Source organism: Chironomus tepperi, unplaced genomic scaffold (genome assembly GCF_022539635.2).
Source record: "Chironomus tepperi strain 1889 unplaced genomic scaffold, CSIRO-AGI_Ctep_v1 contig_124, whole genome shotgun sequence".
Classification (NCBI taxonomy): Eukaryota; Metazoa; Arthropoda; class Insecta; order Diptera; family Chironomidae; genus Chironomus; species Chironomus tepperi.
The window spans coordinates 196041-218017 of NW_027226246.1; the positions used below are offsets into that span (position 1 = coordinate 196041).

General features: G+C 32.3%; 1 long non-coding RNA gene across 1 annotated transcript; it reads left to right on the top strand.

Annotated features, from left to right (window-relative positions):
• The first annotated feature begins 653 nt into the window (after window positions 1–653).
• On the top strand, window positions 654–1396 carry LOC139087531 (uncharacterized). Its single transcript, XR_011544142.1, has 2 exons — window positions 654–967; window positions 1113–1396. It is a non-coding gene; the product is annotated as an uncharacterized lncRNA (long non-coding RNA).
• Window positions 1397–21977: the final 20581 nt, after the last annotated feature.

Below are 21977 nucleotides of genomic sequence, written 5' to 3' on the forward strand. Positions count from 1 at the left end.
AATCGAAAATCCTTTAGAAAAATGCAAAACTTTAGAATATCTAAATCTTTGTGGCAACAAAATTACCGGCATTGATGAAAAACCATTTAGCGCCAATATTAAACTTCATGAATTAAATTTATGTAACAATAAATTCAGCACTTGGTCCGAGAATTTCTTTTATAATTTAACTAATTTGAAATTGCTACACTTGTACCAAAATAATCTAACTAATTTACCGGAAAATATATTTGAGCCTTTAAGTTCTCTAAATACTTTAAATTTATACCAAAATGAGCTTGAAGATTTGCCTGAAAATATTTTTAAATCGTTGGAACTATTGCAATATCTATCATTGGCTTATAATAAGTTAGAAAAATTACCTGAAAATATTTTTAAATCTTTGCAATCATTAAAAACATTATCTTTAAACTATAATAAGCTAAATAGTCTACCGGAAAATATTTTTGAAACATTAAAACAATTAAAAATAATATATTTGAATCAAAATAAACTTGAAGATTTGCCGGAACATATTTTTAAAACATTAGATTTATTAGAAACTTTATACTTGAGCAATAATCGTTTAACATTTCTTGATGGTCAATGGTTTGCACCTCTTTTAAATTTAAAAAATTTATATCTGGAATACAATTTAATTGAAAAAATACCAATAAAATCGCTTACCTCTTACCGCGCACTTTCAGTAATTTAAAGAATTTAGGAACATTAAGTTTGTATTATAATAGATTAAAAATTATAAATTCCGACACATTTGGAGATTTGCCAAATTTAAAAAATGTACGATTAGATATTAATCAAATTGAAGCTATTGACGATGCTTTCTTTTCTAAAACTGGAGTTGCATACTTGAATATGACATATAATACCTGCGCAAATGAGTATATTTCCGACACGACGTTATCAAAGTATACAATGAAATTATTACTAAATCAGTGTATCGAAAACTATGAAAAAATTATGGCTGGTAAGTTTTTATTATATTTAGACATATTACTTACTTATTTACTTTAACCATGCTCCAACAAAGAGCATTGAAAGTGTCTTTCCCTTGTATTATATTGGAGGGACTTTCGAATATTCTATTTAAAGATTTTTATTTCTTTTAATAGAAACAACACCAACAGTAACATCAATTGCTTCTACTGCAACAGCCCAAATCACGAACAACAGTGCCTGTTGAATGTTTAAATGAAAATTTAGATGAACGAGTTTGCAAACTGGAAAATGAAGTGATCAGTTCAATTTTATACACATTAGACGAGTTGCGAAGAAAGGTTGATGAGTTGTCAAATCGTCCGTGTGCATGCATGTAAAAAAATTTAATATTTTTATAATTGTATTACTTATTTATATTCAATAAAAAACATTTATACTTCAATGGATATACAAATAATGAGTTGATATGGTCCAAAACACTATTTTTTGCGTTACATACGTTCCGTACGCTCCCAATAGATTATTTTTATACGAAATAACTACATTTAATAAAACATACTAACCCATATTCTTTCTTTCACATCCATCACTTTATGACAAACCTTAAATCATATTTTATTCTCATTTACCAATTACACACAAAAGATCACAGCATCAATACATACACACAAGGTACTCATCGATCGAAAAATAATTAAAATTGCTTCCAAAAATCATAAATGCGTAAATTAAAGCAGCTGCTGCGATTTTTCCTCACAAACAACAACAAAACTCTTCAATGCGTCACGGAATTGAATAGAAAAGACTCATCCATTGCCTGATTGTCATTTAATGATGCTGCGTGGAAAATCAAAATTGGCACTCGAAAAAAAATTTGCTGATGAAGAACTAACTGTAACTATTTTTTGAGAATCCAATGCGACTGCACATGACAGAACTGTTTCACAATTTCTAAGAATCAATTTATGGAACAAAATTCACCAAACATGAAAAAGGTTGGACTCAAAAAACGAATGCAATTTATTTGAATTTGAAATATTTTTTTGGTTGATAGGGAAAAGAACTTTTGTGGCGGATTTGATGCAATTTATTGATTTTCTTAATGTGTGGTGGATTGAAGAAGGAATTGAAGAAATTTATTGAAATTGATGCCACTCCTACCGAGTGAATCTTGTTGAGTATTCAGTTATTTTGCTGATTCTTGAATGACTTTTTAAAATTGAATAAAATTTGAATGAATTTTTAGTAGTTTTAGGGGTGCAATAGAGGAGCTTGTAAGGGAGAGGTTAAGGAGGGGAGTCAAACTAACATGAGTGCAGCTGTATGGCCCAGGGTATAGCCAATGCAATGTACCTAGCCACAATTTATGTGTCGCAAATTCATATATCGAGTTGGTGCGACTAGAAACAGCGAAAAGGCACCAGAATCCAAGGGATCGATCCTGGATCCTTAAATTCAGTAGTCCGACTTTCTAACCACTTTGCTCCTTACCCCACAATCACTAACATCCCCACAAACCACAAACTATCACCAATCCATCAACAAAATGATATCAAATCAACAGTCAATCAGTTCCACTTTTATACTTAACTTACTCATCCTCTTCATTTGTATTTCCTTATTTTTTTTCCATTTGACAAATCGACGGTAATGTATTGTGAATTATTGACATTTGAGGATATCAATATCAATATTGTTTGTTTGTACTTAATGCTTATTATTCTTCATCAACTTCTTTCAATTGTCATGAGCATATTTATCTTGGAATATGATATAAATAAATTGGTTGTGTGGGTTTCTGTTGTTTTGTATGGCTGGGAGGAGGTCTGAGTGTATTGTTATGAGGTTCCAACTGAGAGGAAACGAGGAAGAAGGTAAGGTCTGGTGTCATATTAGGAAATGATGATGATTAATTCCTGTTGATCAAGTGTGAATTGTAGGGCATACATAAGGCATCTGTTCCTGGCTACAGCGGCAATTTAGACAATTCTGGAGCTTAGGCAATGGATGATCTCATGGATTATTCAATCTATCAATGGATAGACATGTAGAGAGTAATTAGATGTCTTGAATTTCGACGCCTGAGAAATCCTTGCAAACTGACTTGAAATTTACTCATTTTTATATTTGAAACCTCGATTTCAGCCTTTCCTCAAGCCACAGGGACTTATTTAGAGATTGTGAGGGTTGTTGGTGTTTAGGGGTCAAAACCTCCCCTTTAACATTTCGGGGTCTTCAGTTTTCTTAGACTTTTGCAATTTCTGGCTTATCAGCTGACTCAAATCTACAGGTTAGTCTTGTGTAAATCTACATCATTTTTAGACCATCTCCACATAATCTGTAACTTGTTTTGCAGCTAACTGCTAAATTTTACAAAACTTTTAACAATATAACCTCAAAATTAGCCTTACTGCATCACCATTGCCATCACCACATTACTACTCATCCAACTCTCCATCTCATCATCCAAAACACACCAACAAACACACACAAAAAAAAATAGAATAAAATTCTAAACCAACAACATTTAATATGACTTTGACAGTTTGCAAGTCACATTCAACTTACTGATTTTTATCATCATTTATAATAAATAGAAATGTATTTAACGACATCATGAATAATTTATCTCAACAATAAAAGCATCATAAACAGGAGGAAGCAGAGAGAGAAAAAAAAGTTAGTCAAGCATAAGGAAACGAATGTACAATAAAGTCCATTTACCACAAAAAGGTGTTACAGCACAAACTGCTCAGCGAAGAGAAGGAACGAAAAAAAAATGATTTTGATGTTGATGTTGATTACACATTTTTGCATTTTATGATGGTTTGCAGGCACAAGACAGATCATAAAAGAACACCTGGGGTGATATAGTGATACCTAAATGGTTCGGTTCTTTTTTTTACCACAAAAGTAACAAGAATGTGTTATGTGTATGTGTAAATTGTTGAGTACTTTTTACCTTAGTTTTATGCACGACTCCCTTCGATGCGATCGGAATTTTTACTTTTCTTCCTTAATAAATGGATTTTGTCTAGTTATAAATAAGGAGGGAATTTTAGGAGGATTTAAGGCGCTTATTTTGGTTTAAATTGAGTCGTTGCTTCAAATTTGAAAATGAGTTTAAACTCATTGCTTCAAATTCGAACTCAAAATGAGTCATTCCTTGAAATTTTAACTCAAAATGAGTCATTGCTTCAAATTTGAAATCATACTGAGTCATTGCTTCAAATTTAAACTCAAAATGAGTTATTGCTTCAAAATTTGAACTCAAAATGAGTCATTTCTTCAAAGTTCGAACTCAAAAAGAGTCGTTGCATTAGAAATTTCAAATTTGAACTCAAAATGAGTCGATACTGCAAATTTGAACTTAAATTGAGTTAATGCTTTAAATTTGAACTCAAAATGAGTCATTGCTTCAAATTTGAACTCAAAATGAGTCACTGCTTCAAATTTAAACTCAAAATCAGCCGTTGCTTCAAATTTGAACTCAAAATGAGTCATTGCTTCAAATTTGAACTCAAAATGAGCAGTTGCAACAATTCAAACTTCAAAATCAATGAATACAAGACAAACTAGCATCAAACCAACCCAATTTTCTCCATTATCTCCCTCAAAAAAATCTCCTCAAAATGCAAGAAAAAACACATTTTTTTCTCCATTGAATTCTGTTAAAATTCATCCAACATACTCCATCGAATGTGAATAGTAATTTTATGTGATATTCGTGAAATGAAGTAAAAAAGCCGCCTGCATTGAATGGATTTTTTACCATCCACAAAGTATTTTTCATGATGAGATCGAAAAAGAAAGCCAATAATGTTTAAAAAAAGGGGAGAAAATAAGTCCCAAATAGCAAGAGAGCCGTTCCATTAAGGAATCATAAATTTAGGATTACTTATTCGCTGTGGGAGATGAAAGGTGAATGTGCAGGTTCTGTTGGGATGCAATATGGAGATTTTAGTGGGACAATAGTTGGAATTTGGGAGAATTTTAGGGTTTTGTTGATAAAAGTGAGGCTGAATGGACAGGAATGAGCTATAACTAGTAAAAATCGAGTTCATGTCCATATCTGCAGGACTTAGAATTCACTGGACCACCAAATCTACCCTACAGCACCCTAAAACCCTACTTCAACCAAATTTATAGCTGCATCTTCTCAAAAATTCACCAAAATTTTCCACAAAATCCTTAAACATCAAGTCAAATATTATTTAAAGTTCCTCAACGTCATGTAGCACATAAAAAAAAATATTTTACATTGCTTTAAGGAAATTTCCATGACAGCATGAAATGCAGTTGAGCTGCTCATAGTTTCAGAGTAATAAAGTCAGTTATGATATGAAATAAAGAATAGCGGAATGTAGTAAAAAAAATTATTATAGAGAGCTTCTCACTTTTTTTTTATGATTTACATGCTTCAATGGTAAAAAACTGTTCATGTTTGGAATATTTTTTTCATTTCATGTTTGTAATCTTGAAGCGTACATGCTCATTCGTAATATTTTTTGTAAAAAAAAAACTATTGTCATATGCTGAGTTATTTGTCGGGGGGTGCCTAGTGGGGAATTTTAGCAAAAAAGTAAACAGTCATCATGCAAATTTCGTAACTTTTAGAATTTTGAGATTCGAACTCATGATTTGCAGAGATTCTTATTTTTTTCAGAATTGCAATGTTAATTTGAATAGGAATTGAAGAAAGGTCATGGACCACAACTGATCTGTTCGGACAGTGATGGAAGTTTAGTCATGTTTTCATTCTGTGGTTTCTTTGGACATGTTGGCTTGGGAGATGTTAGGTTGTAAATCTTATCATTCCTATTCTGACAATAGGGCTGCCGCTTTCCAAGCTAGGCTGTGTAAACAAGGTTTTAAACTATCCTTTTCAAGCAGAGTTGGCAGGACTTTGGTACTGGAGTCCGGACTTTGTGGAGTCGGACTCCACTTTTTCGTTTACCAGCACTGCATTTAGGTATTTACTTGACATTTGGTCAGCTTCCTAGTCAGCCTTCAGCTTCCCTCAATCCTTCCGAAATGGAAATAAGTAAATTTAATTGCTGCAAAATAAATTCAATTGATTTAATTTCATTGATAAACAATATTAAAATATTATTGACATAATTATCTAATTCCATTAATGAAACTGAAAATCACACTCATCCCTCTACATTGCCTCCCTCACCAAACAAAGTCACCTCAAATTTTCTTACATCCCCAACTGGATAATTTCATAGAATAAAATTGTTTAAACGAGGAGAAATTTTCATTCGAAAAAAAGAAGAAAAATATTATAAAATCCTTGAAATAATGGCAAGCAGCATTATTTACACATTTACAATCTTCCTCCATCTGTATCTCTCCACGCTAAGACATATATATTCTGTGTTATATTTTGTGTACCTTATATATAATATAGATAAATATCATTTGTAAACATATTTTTATGGATGTTGTAGTATTAGGGAAGTTAGAGTTGATGGTTTGACTTGGTGGACGGAAGTAGAATTTGGAATGGATGGTATTTTAGTTGTGCTGACTTGTTTGTTCCTTAATATGAATAAGTAATTCGGAAAATTCATGGATTAGATATGTTGAAAAGGACACTAGACGTCTTAATATCCCAAACTGGATAGAGCTGTCTTTTGACATTTCCAAGCAAGGCAATCGATAGTCGGGCGCAAGGAAGTTAATAAATAATTCGACAGATTAGAAAATTATCGAATTTGAACAAACTTTATTTTAATGCCAGCAATAGTCAATTTGTAAGCCTTTTGTAGTAACTTAGGCTCCTTATCAGAGCATGGTTCCAGTAAATAAGTCGGGAATTATCTGTAATGACCAATTAATTGTGTTATATAGTGATAAGAAGGAAAGATGTCTGTCTTGATCTCAAATTAGAATTAACTAGCTTTTGCAACCATTTAAGCAAGTTTTAGGCTAGAAATTATGTAATGTCGGTGTTGTCGAGACTGAGCTATAACCCCAAATGCTCTTAATGACTACGCTCTTGTACCTTGGACATTTAAACGTAATCAGAAGACACATGATCATAAAATGCCCTAAAATTCGTTGTAAGGACACTTTAGTATCAGTTTTATGGTGAATCCGGGATTGTTCTAGCTTAATGGCGTCCTGTTGTAAGATTTTCTTCCAATTATGCTGTCCATGCAGCCTGAAAAACAATATGTGTGCCTTTAATTAGTTCGCAGTGTCTGCATAATTAGACAATTATGTCCCGATCAAAATAACTTAAATTTCATTCAAAGCTTATCATTTCCCTGAATAAAATCCCATCCTATACAAAATTATGCGCTTCCATCCCTCAACATCCACACCATAACATTCCATCTCATTCACTAGTTTCAATAAGAAAGAAAAATTGTTGTCAATATTTGCTCTACAATTGTAACATTTTTCATTTTTTCCCAGACTTTATTTTCTGACTTTACTTTTTCCAATCCCATTTGAACAAATGTGTCACACAACAAAAAAGAAAGTCGATGGAATCATCGTGCCGCTAACTGTCTCTTACCGCAAAAAAGAACACAGCAGAGTAAGAAAAATGCAAGTGATTTGCGAATGTCGAGGATATAAATCATCATTGCATGCACATTCGACAAAGTTGAAGAAGCACAGAAATTAAAAATTCATAGCATTAAAGGAATGGAAAGACTGGAATGATTTATGATGCAATATCAACAATATCACACATAAGAAATGAGTTTGAAAAATTCATAATCTGATTCTCTTCTGGCTTCTTCCCCTTTTTGGCTCTTCATTCATATCAATTGCGGTGCTCCTTTGTTCTTCCTTGAATGCATAAAAGTTATGCTTATGAGACAAACATACATGCATAAAAACATAAAGTATTGCTTGAAATATGTATTAGAAAATATTGAGATTTGCTGCATTTTTTAGTTCCTGCTTCTTTGTTATTCCCTGAAGTAGATTGTGAATTTTTATTAAGGAAGAGTTTTGGGGTTGAGTATTGGATTTTTTGGTCGGTTTGGGGAGTCATTATGTTGGGATTTTATGAGGATTGAGCCAGAGTGCGGCTATCTGAAAAATTTCTGTTATTTTTTTGTTTGAATTATTTTTTCCGTTACTTTTTTCAAAAAATAAATTTCCGTTATGAAGAAATATGAATGAATGAAAAAATTTTCAATGTTTACAAAAAATTTTTAAGCAAATTTATGCACAAAATAACGTTAAACCACATCAAGTGAATTGTATTAGGATATTAGAAGCTTCAAAATTTGTATTAGAATGAGAATTTCTAATGAAAACTTCGTAAATATTTATTTTGTTACAAAATTGCTAACTGTCAAATTATTTTTAAATTTTCTAATGAAACATCGAATTTTGAGAAAAAATTCGACAATCAAATGTCGAATTTTCGATTTTCAGGTTGCCGCACTCTGGATTGAGCTAGAGTCAACAAAGTTGAAAGTATTGAGTGGATTGAAACAATTTTGGTACAAATTGTGGAAGTATGCATGTTACTTTATCTATGTTGATAAATACACAGAATGGTTCAATGCTGAACAATACTGCATTAAGATTTTAACAAGAAGTGGCTTTTATTGAAGTTCTTAGGATGGTTCCTGGTGCACATTAATAGTTTCAAGGTAATCTGGCAATTTAGACGTAAACAAGAAAGTTTTCTAACGATTTAAAGCAGATTTTGAAATATCTCACAGAAAATCCTAAGAAATTGAAGAGTTTTTTCCAAAAAAGATGTGTTTTGACCCAAAAATTTACAAAGGTCTGGAATAAAAGGATTGAATTTGGTATCAAAAATTGGCAAACTGAAGCAAACTATAGAGCCTACTTTATAATACGTCTAAGAGATGTCATGGACCGCAAATGAACTGTACACCCAACAAAGTAAGTAAAAAGATCCGCATCCTACCTTAAAAGTAATCACCTCCATCTCTATTACCCACAAAAACCTCCTCAAAAATCTCATTTACTCCCCAATTTTCATCTACAATTCCATTCAGATTTTTGCATAAATTTTTAATATGTTGTGTGAAGTAGAAAATACCAAAAAAAACTGAAAGAATAAAAACAGTAAAGAGTCAAATCATCATTTTTCATCATAAGCGATTATATCTGGTGAATGTATGAATGTGCATGTGGGATCGTTCTTATATGATGTGGCTGTTCTTTGTGGAATTTAGGTTTAAATTGGTTTAAAACTGGTTATCGGTTATCAATTATTAAATGATGCAATTATGGCTATATACCCGAAAAGCACGATGCTGAAAATTTAACCTTTTGTCGTAAAAGTAGATCACAAATTCCAGTCATAGCGCGCCAGAGTACCTTCACGTCTTGTCATCAATGTAGCATCAAACCGGTGTCCAAGTGACTTAATTGCAATACTTGGGATAGTAACCCTGAATAACACAAATCGGCTAATCGATCGAAAATTCGCCTCAAGGTCAGTGTGACTCAAACTTGGAGATTTGAACCAAATACTGCACAATGCCAATTTCACACTAGCTTGGTGCTGCATTATGGATTGATTAATCAGCTTTTGTTTTTCGAGAACTATTAAGGCACTATGTAAATTATAGCAAATTACTAACCAGAGCTCGAATTTCCTAACAGCATTCAACATTCAACGATACAAAAGTATCAAGTATTGTCACATCATTCATAAACATCCCCACATCGTATAAGCCAAAAATTGTGTTTAATGAACGATTTTTTTGACATAATATGAAATTGCTTCCAGCAATTTTCAGTTTTTAATGTGATCCCGAAAAATAAGATTGTGTAAGATGCTGCATGCTCGATTTGATTATGATCAACGATAATTATTAAGCACAAGTTCCTACATTGTTGTTCGCGATAATGTTATGATATGAAAGAAGTATCAACATACACACAAGAAAATTAAAATTGATGAACATAGAGAGTAAGGAAAAATGTGAATTTATGAGCTTATCACTCACCTGAATTTTAAATTACTTTGGATATTACTTGCAGCGACAGCTATGCAAAGAGTGAGCGGGTTTTCGGTATGAGAAGAATGAAAATATTTTTGCACACAGAAAATAAATCCTAATGAAGCTAAAACTCATTCACCTTAAGGCTTTGAGACACAACATTGTCGGAATATAAGGGGGAATGATGTGTTTGATGATGAGGCATAGGGATGGGAACTTAGTGCAGATGAATGTCTACAAAAGATGCAAAAGATTCAAAAATAATGTAAAAAAATTCAAAAATGATCCAAAATATTGAAAAATGATGCAAAGTATTCAAAAATGATCCAAAACATTAAAAAATGATGCAAATTATTCAAAAATGATGCAAAGAATTCAAAAATGATGCAAAATATTCAAATATGAAGCAAAATATTCAAAAATGATGCAAAACTTTCAAAAATGATGCAGAAATTTGGAAAATGATGCAAAATATTCAAAAATGAAGCAAGTTATTTAAAAATTATGCAAACTTTTCAAAAATGATGCAAATTTTTTTAAATTATTACAAAAATTTCAAATATGATGCAAAAATTAAGTAAATTTTTTTTCCTAAAATTACCTCCCCTTGCAACCTAAATCTCCACACAAAGGAAGTAAACCGGAGAACAAATGCTAATTAATAACCTAAATAACACGTTAGTTAAATTTAACTTTCCATCTCTCTTCCTCACTGTCATACCTTCAAGCAATAATCCTATCACAAAAAGGCTGATAAACGAATTAATTGTTATGCTGTCCATGATTCACGATAGTTTTTGTTATTATGATACATTCTTGAGATGATGAATGAATACAAAAGCATATTTTGTTTGGAACTAGTTAGGTTAAAACAACAAAAATCGCTCGCGGCTAAAGATTAATCAGGATTAGTTTTTGGAGATGCTATATATTTTGTAGGGGGGAATGAAGAATTCTAATTTTCTAAATTTTGACTCAGTAGTGAAAATCATTTCATTTCAAGGCATACTTCAAGGTATTGTGTCGCAAAACAATGCTGTGACACGATGCATTACTATGACACGATACACTACTGTGACACGATACATTATTATGACACGATACATTAATGTGACACGATACACTACTGTGACACAATACACTACTGTGATACGATACACTACTGTGCCTTGATACTGTAACACGATACATTAGTGTGACACGATACACTCGTTTGACGCGATACACTACTGTGGCACAATACACTACTTTGACACAATACACTAGTGCGACGCGATACACTATTGTGCCGCGATACACTCCTGTGACATGATGCATTAATGTGTCATGAAACACTATTGTGATACGATACACTATTGTGCCTCGATACACTAGTGTGACGCAATACATTAGAGTACCACGATACACAAGCTGCTCATCACTTTTCTAACTCATGGAGTCCATGATATGGACCTAAAGACATCAATATTTGTGCTCCACACTTTCACCAAAGATCCACCTCCAAAACAATTCAATTCATTTTTACAGTCTCATCACTTATTCAAAAAATGAATAAATTTTCATTAAATTTTCACATAATTCCTGCTCATATATTTTATTAGGCATGAAAATAACAACAGTTGAATGCATTAATTTTTTTTTTACGTACACAGTAAAGAAGAGAAGAAAAGTCTTATTGTTATTTCGGCTTACTTCATGTTATTATTATTATGTGGCGGAATTTTTTTTAACAACAATGAAAGAAGGCATGCATCAACCCCTATCTCACTCATGGCTTATTATTTGCTTACATCTTACTTCAATAAAATAAATATTTTTTCGAGCATGTGGTGTTTGTTTGTGATGGAGGAGTGAATGGAGTAGAAGAGAAAAAAAATAAGTTGGAGATTTTTTGGGGTAGCATTGGGGTTTGGGAAGCATTTCTAAGTGACCTGAGGGATTAATACGATAATTGTGATGAAGACAGAGAGTCTAAGTGTCCTAAAGTTAGACAAATCTTATGCTAGCTGATTTGGAGCAATTTCTATTCAGATCTAGATCTCTGGGTCCTGGAACTGGTATTTTCAAGTGTAATTTGGATCTTTGATCTAAAATCTGGCAAACTTAGTTAATTTTGAGGATTTACTATCAAGTTCAACAAGATTATATCCGAGTTATGTATATTTAGACATACTGGACCGGTAGAAGCTGTCATTAGAGATGGTGTATTTGGTTTCGGTAATTTGAAATCAGAAGTCAGTTTAAGAAGACGTCTAACCCTCCGTTGGAGCGTCTAAACCTCCATTGGAGCGTCTAAACCTCCATTGGAGCATCTAAACCTCCATTGGAGCATCTAAACCTCCATTGGAGCGTCTAACCCTCCGTATGGATCACAATTGATCTGTACGACCAACGATTTTCACATTCTTTGTCGTCATGGTGCCGTCAGGCCAATTTCGAGTCTTGGAATCAAAGTTGCGATACAGGCATCTGTGACAGGTAAAAACCATATAAATTATTAAGACTGTCACAGGTGCCTGTTTTGCAACTGTACTTGGAATATTCCGAGCGGTGACAAATGAGGAAGACTTCGCCTTGTGGCATCCAAATGGATGGCGTATACCTGAAAATACGACCACGTAGTGGTATCATAGCCAGCAAGTTGTATTACAAGACAAACTTCATCACCAAAATCTTCAAAATACCAGCTACATAACTCCATCAAAAAATGTGAATTGTTGAACGTGTTAGAAAGTAGTATGAGGAATGATAATGCACAGCATCTTCCCATACTCCAACATTACTTTTCATACCTTTTTATGCTTTTCACATTTTTTTTGATATAAATGGAAAACATAAGCACCTTCCATACTTGATGCCACTTGAGGCAATTTCTCATACCGAAAACTTACTTCCTTAAAAAGGGAAATAAAAAGAAGGCAAAAAGAAAGTAAATGTAAATCTTTTATTAACATTTTCATGAACATTCGTTCACATATTTATGTTTATGTTTTAGAATCAAAAAGCATAAATTCGTTTAACATGGAAAAAAAAAGCCGACATGTGTGTGTGAATTTAAGTGTTTTCTCAATGAAAAGGAACAGAAAAAGGAATTGTGAAAGTGAAATTTCATTTTTCGACTTCATTGTGTCGCGTTCGTTTGATATTTATGAGGATCGTGTGGATAGATGGGGGTATGAGAGGTACCTAGTATGGAAGATGAATAAAGGTAGACAAATGCAGTCATATGAATGCTATTCTTAATCTTCTAGAAGTGTAATTTTGGTCATATAGAAGCCATATGGAGTTTAATGGTGTCTGGTCTTTGAAGATGCAGTTAATGTGAATTTTTGTGCATTTTTCATACTAAAAAGTCAAAAAACCCCAAAAAATTGAGTTTGTTTCTTAACCTAACTGAGTTATGCCCGATTTGATCAAAATATGTTAGAACGGGTTTAACAAGTCATCAATTTGACTTCAACTTGACATCAACTTGACTTCAACTTGAGATCAACTTGTCTTCAACTTGACATCAACTCAACATCAACTTAACATCAATTATTATCAATTTGCCAAAAAAAACTGCATTTCTTGCGTAATATTGTTCTAGATGCGCATCCAAATGCGCAAACCTGCAATTTTTTCCATCTAAGCAAGCCTGCGGATCTATTTTTGGGAAATCCTAGTTATAATGTATTTTTATCAACTCGGGATCCTAACTAAACCTACTATGGTATGCCAGGTTATCATATGATACTCCACCTCCTCTATTCTAGCTGCCCTGCTGCACCCTATCCAAGGTAATCAAAGGCTAGGGTAGGGTTTATGTAGATGGTACCCAAGTTGACTAGAGTATCCTGGATAGGTTAAAAGAGCGGCTCATGGAATTAATAAAAAAAATTTCAAAAATTCCAAATTTCACGACCAAAAATCTCAAACTTTTGCTCCTAAATCACCAAAAATTCCCATTCAACCAACTGTTTACCTATCCAAAACGAAGTAAATTTCCTTTACCTCACTCCACATCATCATCCTCTCACTTAGTACCATGTGAAGAATAAAATGCATGCTGTGCGTTAGAAGATATCACTCGTCTTTTGTGATGATATTAAAAGCACATAAAATGTACGTAAATTTTATATATATATTATTATATTTGCAATAATATTTTTTATATGTAGCTACGAGAGTGGGAAGAAAATAAATGAAAATGTTACACACTTGTGCGCTGCATCGGAATGTCAAGATTCAGTGCTTTCAGTGGATTTTAGAATTTTTATTTATGGGGTTTTGCTCGTTCAGAACGAGTCGTTCTTACCTATTTCAATTGTTGTATTTTCAATGTGTTATGCTTAGTTTAGTCGAAAGAATTAATAGAAATGTTTCATTTTCTCTGTGCTGTGATGACCTACTATCACTTGCCAATTCTCGATTTCAAGTTCAGTACTGTCCCGATTGACAGCAACGAAGGATATTTAAATTTTGATTAATTTGGTGCAAAGCTGATGTCAAGTTACTGTTGAATTGTAAACGATGCGTTGATTCGGCACTACTCTAGCATAAAATTGAATATTAAGCACTATTTCATTAGTAATCTGAATTTATATCAAAAGACTGTGTCAGACAATGCGACAAATTTCTTAAAAATAGACCAAAATCAGCAATCGAGTAGTCAACAGGACACGCAACTTCTGGTCAACGTCGTTGAGCTACTGCATTGTGCTACTAGGGTGAACTGTCATTTTTGATCCAATATTTGATCATTATTGAAGCTCTGATTCTCATTTAGATTCATTTCCAGAACTTGAAGTCGACACGATTTTAGTATCGAGTCAAGTCAACTTGGGTCGACTCTTCCATATAAAATCCGAAAATACTTAAATCTTAACCTTATTAAGTTCCGATCTTGGGAACCAAAAGTATATCATTGCATTCCATCTTCCAAATACAAAACCCTATCCCACTGCTTCATCATACACAACTCCATCCACATTTACCTACTCACCCACTTTCCTTTTATCATTATTTAACTTAAATTCATTAACATTTTTTTTTCTCGATATCCATTCATCGAGTACAGGAGGCAGCAAAAAAAGGGGGACTAGCACATAAAGAACATTACGACATAAATGAGAGATAATGAAAATCGCTTAAAACATTAATTAACGACTTGAAATATATTAAAGTGGTTGGAAGAAGAAGAAGGACAGAAGAAATAAGAACAATAAATGCAAGAAGAAGAATTGAAATTAAAGTTAGAGGAAAAAAAGAGCGAAGAAATAAATAAAAATAAAAGAATTAAGCAAAAAACCATAAATGGATTTTTTTTTTGATAAAAGTTTGAGAGAATTGCAAGTGTAAAAAGTGGAATTTGAGAAATTTGAGGGTCAGCAAAAATATTGAATTACCGTGAAATTATTTTTAATTAAGGCACGAATGTTAAAGTAGAGATTTAAGTGTCGGGTATGGAATAAATCATTGAAATTCTAACTCGTGCGCTTAGGAAATAAATAAGGAAATTTTCGCATAATTCTCGAATTTTATGATAAACTGCTCATGTTACTGTCCATATTTTAATCAAATTTTGTAGAAATTTATTAGCAGTATCAATGAATTTGGAGAACTGGATGATATAGTAATGAGGATGGTACGGATACCAAAGGTCAAGGAATTGAAGCATGTTTGCATCAGGAGCATGAAACAAATCTACGAATTTTACGATAGTGTCTGACCCTAGGACGGTGAATTATGGAGCTCTGTCAACTACGGGCAATCAACTATGGTCAACGAAGTCACGAATCAACAAAGAGCAAAACATAGATTTTCTAAATCGATGCTTTGGGTAAATGTGCCAGGTGTTAATGTCATTCTTGAGCTACTTACTTACTTACTTACTTTGCTGGTCGTACAGATCAATGATCTCCCACAGGAGTCGCCTGAAGCTGACTCTATCGCTGGCTTCCACTTCCTTATGAGCTACTTAGGTCACTGATTTAACTGATCTATGTAAAAACAGAGGTGTATCTAGTAGGATTGGTGGTTTAGTTCTCTAATTCAGTTCCTGGATTGTCGAATCAGTTCTTACTTCAAAATTCTGCAATTTTCAAGACAAAAACTAAAATCAGGCAAAATGTTTGCGTTTTACACGCAAAAAACCAAAACACTTTCTCAAAATTTCGGGAAATCGTGTCTAGAATCCTTTATTTTATGTGATATTTACATATCCAAAAAAAGCTGCCGTTCCTCTCAAGATTATTTTAGTCCACCTGCGAAAATCGCGCTCTTTCATAACTTGATTCATATTGCAATCCATAAATCATAAAGAGAAGCAACGAACACTGTTAGACTTCTTGTGGTTTTTTCGAATTCTTATCTCTTGCATTTCTTTTTTTGTTCTTAACTTTTTTTCTCGTATTATTATTTTTTTGGTTTTCTTACATATATGGAGAAATATATATGAATTACCTACACACCAAGTGTATTTTAGCAATAAGAATTTTTTTATGACGCCAAAGCTGAAAATTATGCTTCTTACAGGAAATATTTTAGATTTTAAAGTAAGAAATTAAATTAGTTCATTTTTAATTATTTGCGCAATTTAAAAAAAAATTTTGAAAAATTTGAAAAAATTTAAAAAAAACTTGTAAAAATTGAAAAAAAAATTTAAAAAAATTTGAAAAAAATTGAAAATTTAAAAAAAAATTTAAAATTTGAAAAAACTCAAAAAAATTTTAAAAAAATTAAAAAAAGTGAAAAATTTAAAAAAATTTAAAAAAAATTGAGAAAATTTGAAAAAATTTAAAAAAATCTTAAATTATGAAAAAATTTGATATAGGTAATTTAAAAAAATTTAAAAAATTTTAAAAACATAAAATTATAAAAAAAATACAGAAATATTCTTAATTGTCTCACATGTCTAGACACCAACCCACAACCCATTTCAAATTCACAAAAAAAAGAGACTCCAAAAACAAAACGATTCCAAAAGTATCCATCGTTTAATTTTTAAACAATCACTTTTATCGCTCAATCCTAACACACAAATAATCCAGCACATATAAATTCTCATTAGTTGTTCGATCGATTTTACAATAAACGGAATTTTAATTGCAATTCTTTTTGCTTTTTTTGCTGCTTGTTAGGCTGCCTTTTAATGCCTTCTTTTTCTATCTCATTCCACAGTTTTTATAAGTTTTTTTATGTTTAACGATTGCCACTGATAATTAATTACATAAATTTTGTGCTTAAACGGGCAATATAAAAAAGAATAAAGGAATACAGCAAAGATAATGAAATTACATAAAAATCAATGTTGGAATTATGTTGTGGAGATTATGTTGGGATATACTTCCAAAAATTCAAATTTCGTCCGATTTTCAGTTTTTGGTTAATTTTTGTCGGTTCCAATATTTATCCCATTGTACGGGATAATTTTTAAATACTTCCGAAAATTCAAATTTCGTCCGATTTTCAGTTTTGGGTCAGTTTTTGTCGGTTCCAATATTTATCCCATTGTACGGGATAATTTTTTAATACTTCCAAAAATTCAAATTTCGTCCGATTTTCAGTTTTTGGTCATTTTTTGTCGGTTCCAATATTTATCCCATTGTACGGGATAATTTTTTAGTACTTCCAAAAATTCAAATTTCGTCCGATTTTCAGTTTTTGGTTAATTTTTGTCGGTTCCAATATTTATCCCATTGTACGGGATAATTTTTAAATACTTCCGAAAATTCAAATTTCGTCCGATTTTCAGTTTTGGGTCAGTTTTTGTCGGTTCCAATATTTATCCCATTGTACGGGATAATTTTTTAATACTTCCAAAAATTCAAATTTCGTCCGATTTTCAGTTTTTGGTCAATTTTTGTTCCGTTCCAATATTTATCCCATTGTACGGGATAATTTTTTAGTACTTCCAAAAATTCAAATTTCGTCCGATTTTCAGTTTTTGGTCAATTTTTGTCGGTTCCAATATTTATCCCATTGGACGGGATAATTTTTTAGTACTTCCAAAATTTCAAATTTTGTCAGATTTTCAGTTTTTGGTCATTTTTTGTCGGTTCCAATATTTATCCCATTGGACGGGATAATTTTTTCGTACTTCCAAAAATTCAAATTTCGTCCGATTTTGAGTTTTTGGACAATTTTTGTCGGTTCCAATATTTCGTCCGATTTTCAGCTAATTCTGCCAAAATCCACCTAATCTCTCCCATCACCTTCAACTTCCCTGATCCACTCATTCTGTGATTGATTCTCATGTGATTAAATTATCAAGAATTAAAGTAACTGCCACAACATCCACATAAACATACATGCATATAAATGTCAAAGATTTCGGGTGCCAAATAAAAAAAAATAAGAATCTCCTCTCAATGTCAAAAAAAGTCAAATAAAATGCCACTTAATGCTTAATGTGACCAATTAGAAAAGATTTATGTCGCCCATGTGGATACTATTTTCAAGTCTTAAACTCAATAATTCTCTACGACCAATATCATTCATTGTAAATATCGCAATCATATGACGATGAGCAGAAGATGCTATGAAAATTGCAAAAGTGATATAGGAATAGAGCAGAAATGGAAATAAAGAATCGCCTGAGAGAATGTTATAAAAAATTCATTACCCATAAACAGCTTTTCTGTTTTCTACGACTGTAGATTCATTTTTATTTTTATTATTTGTCGTTTTGTTGCTTCTTTGCTGTCGTCTTGCTTTACTCTTTAAATAACAAATTCTTCATATCTTTGTCCATAAGAATCAGTCGCTTCTGATACTTTTCTTGCTATTTTAAAAGGATTTTTAGCTTCAATTGGATTTCCCTTAACAGCATTTTAATATTTGACGCTAGACAGACTGAGATTTTGAGGAATATAAAGCTACAATTCTAGGGGATTTGAATAGAGTTGAAGGAACTTTGGTTGGAGTTTTGAGTTCAATTTGTTGTTTGAGACCTAACTTGACTTTACTATCATAAAATGTACTGTAATCAGACCAGGAGTATCAGAGAGAATCAGTTTGTAAGGAAATGTTGATTCTAGTCGATTGAACTTCATGTAAAATTCAAGTCGATTTCGAAATTGCCTAAAATAAACGGCAGCACATTTTAGACTTAGGACATGTCATATGAAAGACACGAGACAGATATCATCTACTGTTAAAATTGCATTCCTTCTTGAATATTGTAGAACCATACCAGAATAGTACTTTGCGGCAAACCACCGTTAATGTGGCGACATAGTGGTACATTTGTGAATAGCCTTACACGTCGTTGGTTGATCCATCCCGGTTTTTCCCTTTTGGTTTCTTAGTTTTTTGTTAAGGGTGGCGGCTTGCTAGGCCAACGCACTCTGTGTTAAACAGAGCCTCGTCAGAGTCAAGCCCCACTATGAGGCTTGAATTAACGGTCTACACCGCAAGGTGAGGTTGGTACAAAGTAGAGTTAAGCTGGGTGCGGCTACAGCCACATATATTACGCGTTTACCACCTTTAGAAGACCATCACATTTGTCAAAATTGCATACTATTGAGATAGCTATGAGTGCTGGCTTTTGAATATGATGCATGTTCATAAATGAGGTGTTTTGACATACAACATTTGATCTTTAAGTTCAGCGAAGTAAGTAAGCTAGTTAACAAGCAAGCCCTTCTGAATACGCTTCTGTTATCCAATACAATTCCACTCCGGTAACAACGAATTGACCCCTTCAAGTTCCGGATTTTTTTCACTTCATGGTTATGCTTCTTCCACATCTCCGAACCCATCTGACTCCTTTACTTGCTTTTTGCTTTGTTTTGACTATTGTTGAATGCTGATAGGAGAGGATGAGCTTAGTAGTAAAAGACAAAATTAAATTTCCTCCTTTTTGTCTTTCAATTTTTTTCACATAAATCTTGTCCGAATAGGTAGAGTGACTTCCTTGTCCCCCACACCCAACAACAGCATCAAAAAAAACTTTCGATTCCGTCGCACACAGCAGAAGAAGATGAAGAAGATTTATCAAACAAAAAAAATGCCGTAAAAATATTTCCTGTACTCGTAGAGAACGTCACTTCCACTTTACATCTAGGTCAAATCTGTTACATTCTTCCTACAATTTTTTTTTGTTATTTGTAATGACACATTTGGGACAAATAAAAATATTTTATGTCTCTTAATCGATTTCAGACTTTTATTTCACTTATTCTTTATACTTGCTTGTTTAAGGACCGTACGTGACTTGAACATCCTATCGAATTAATAAAATACACATATTCATTTCAGTCGTTACACGATACTTAATTTCATTCCTGAAATTTTATTGTTTTTTTGTCGTCTCTGAAGACATCCTTTTTTTAGTTCCAAATGAAATAATCTCGACTCATTACAAAATCGTTGGAATGAATGCAAATTAAATTGTTGGAAATAAAGTTTTGAAGACACCAAAAAAAAGAAAATACGAGAAAGTTTCATTTACTGTCGTCGATGGATGAAAAATGGGAATTAAATGAGTTTTTAGAAATCTTTTTTATTAGTTTTGGGGCTGCTTTTTGGTGTTTTGATTGCTTGAGGTGCAGACAATCCTTGGGGGATTGAGGGTTATTCAGACTGTTTGGGGAACTTGTGGTGCAATTAAGTCGTTGATTTGAAATTAAATGGACAGAAAATGGTATTTTAAATATTGAAGGAAATCGTCGCTTTATATCAATGGTGGGAAACCTTTGTATCGCGGCTATTTATGGAAATTCTATTAACTGTATGCCGTATGTCATTTTTATCTAAGCTTCCCAGCAAGGTGGGCCACGAAAAATAAAAAGTTGACCACCACTGCTTTGTATTGAAGTTTTGAACTGAGTCACAGCTATAGATTTGAATTTAGAACCAAATCGATGATTTACATTCAAACTTTGAACTAAAACATTGCTTTATATTCCTATTTTTGAACCAGAGGTGCACAACAGGTGCCTGTGACAGGCAAAACCGTTCAAATTACTGATAATTTTAATGGTTTTTCTTACAAAACCATGCAAATTATCAAGAATTTGAACGGTTCACTATGGGCCAGAAATGAATTTTTTTTCTAAAAATTATTTTCTTGGCTTTTTTGATAGTCCCTATTCTGCTCTATATAACGTTAGTCAAAAAAAATTTCAAGTCGTTACCTTGTGGGAGATATGGCATTTTGAAGTTAGTAAGTCGACCATTTTCATGTATCATTAAAATTGATCTCACCGATTACTGAATTGATGAATCTTCTTGAAACTTTTTTTGTTTATTAGCTTAATATAGGTCCTTAATTTTGAGATATAAAAAAATTTCTCAGGCATCGGGATATTATGTGAAAAACTTGATTTTTCTTGAAAACCACGTGGTCACAATACTTCCGTTTGTCTAGCTCATTACTGGTGCAATTTTTTATTCTTAATTGTTCTTTATATTAAAGATAATATAATAATCTACAACTTTTGTGAACATATTGTATAGTTTTGTCCAAGTTCTGATAGTGAAAAAATAGATTTTTCCTAAAAAAACTTCAATTTTTTGACAAAAATTGCTCTAGCGCTTCAGGAGTATAGATGGTAGTGGAATTTTTTTCCGGATTATGAAAGCTCTCTGTTACTACTATAAAACAATGCAATAAAATAAGAATGCGTTCTCTTGGCAAAAGGCACTTTTTTGGCTTTGAAAGTCACATGCCACGCACTCCTCATATAGAAAAAAATTCATAAAAATTTTAGATCTTATTAAAATTTACTATTTTTAGTCTAGATTGATAGATCTACTCAATACGCATATTTTGAGTATAAATATGTCATGGTTTGGTCCAGTTTTATGGGCAAAATTTCAAAATTTCGATTTTTACTAAAATTTTTGAGAAAAAAATAACTTTTTTTCTCGAACTCAATGAAACTTGTTCAAATTTTTTTTAAAAGCTGTATTTTTATGTGTATAACAACTTTTGTTCAGCAACTTCTCATAAATATTTGATTTTTGGCCTGAAATTTTGAAAAAACTTAAAAATAACCTAATTTTTGGGTATTTTTTGAACAAATCTTACGAAATCTTATCAAGTATCAATTTTTAACAAGAGATTATTGACTAACTTTATATTTTCGAGGATGA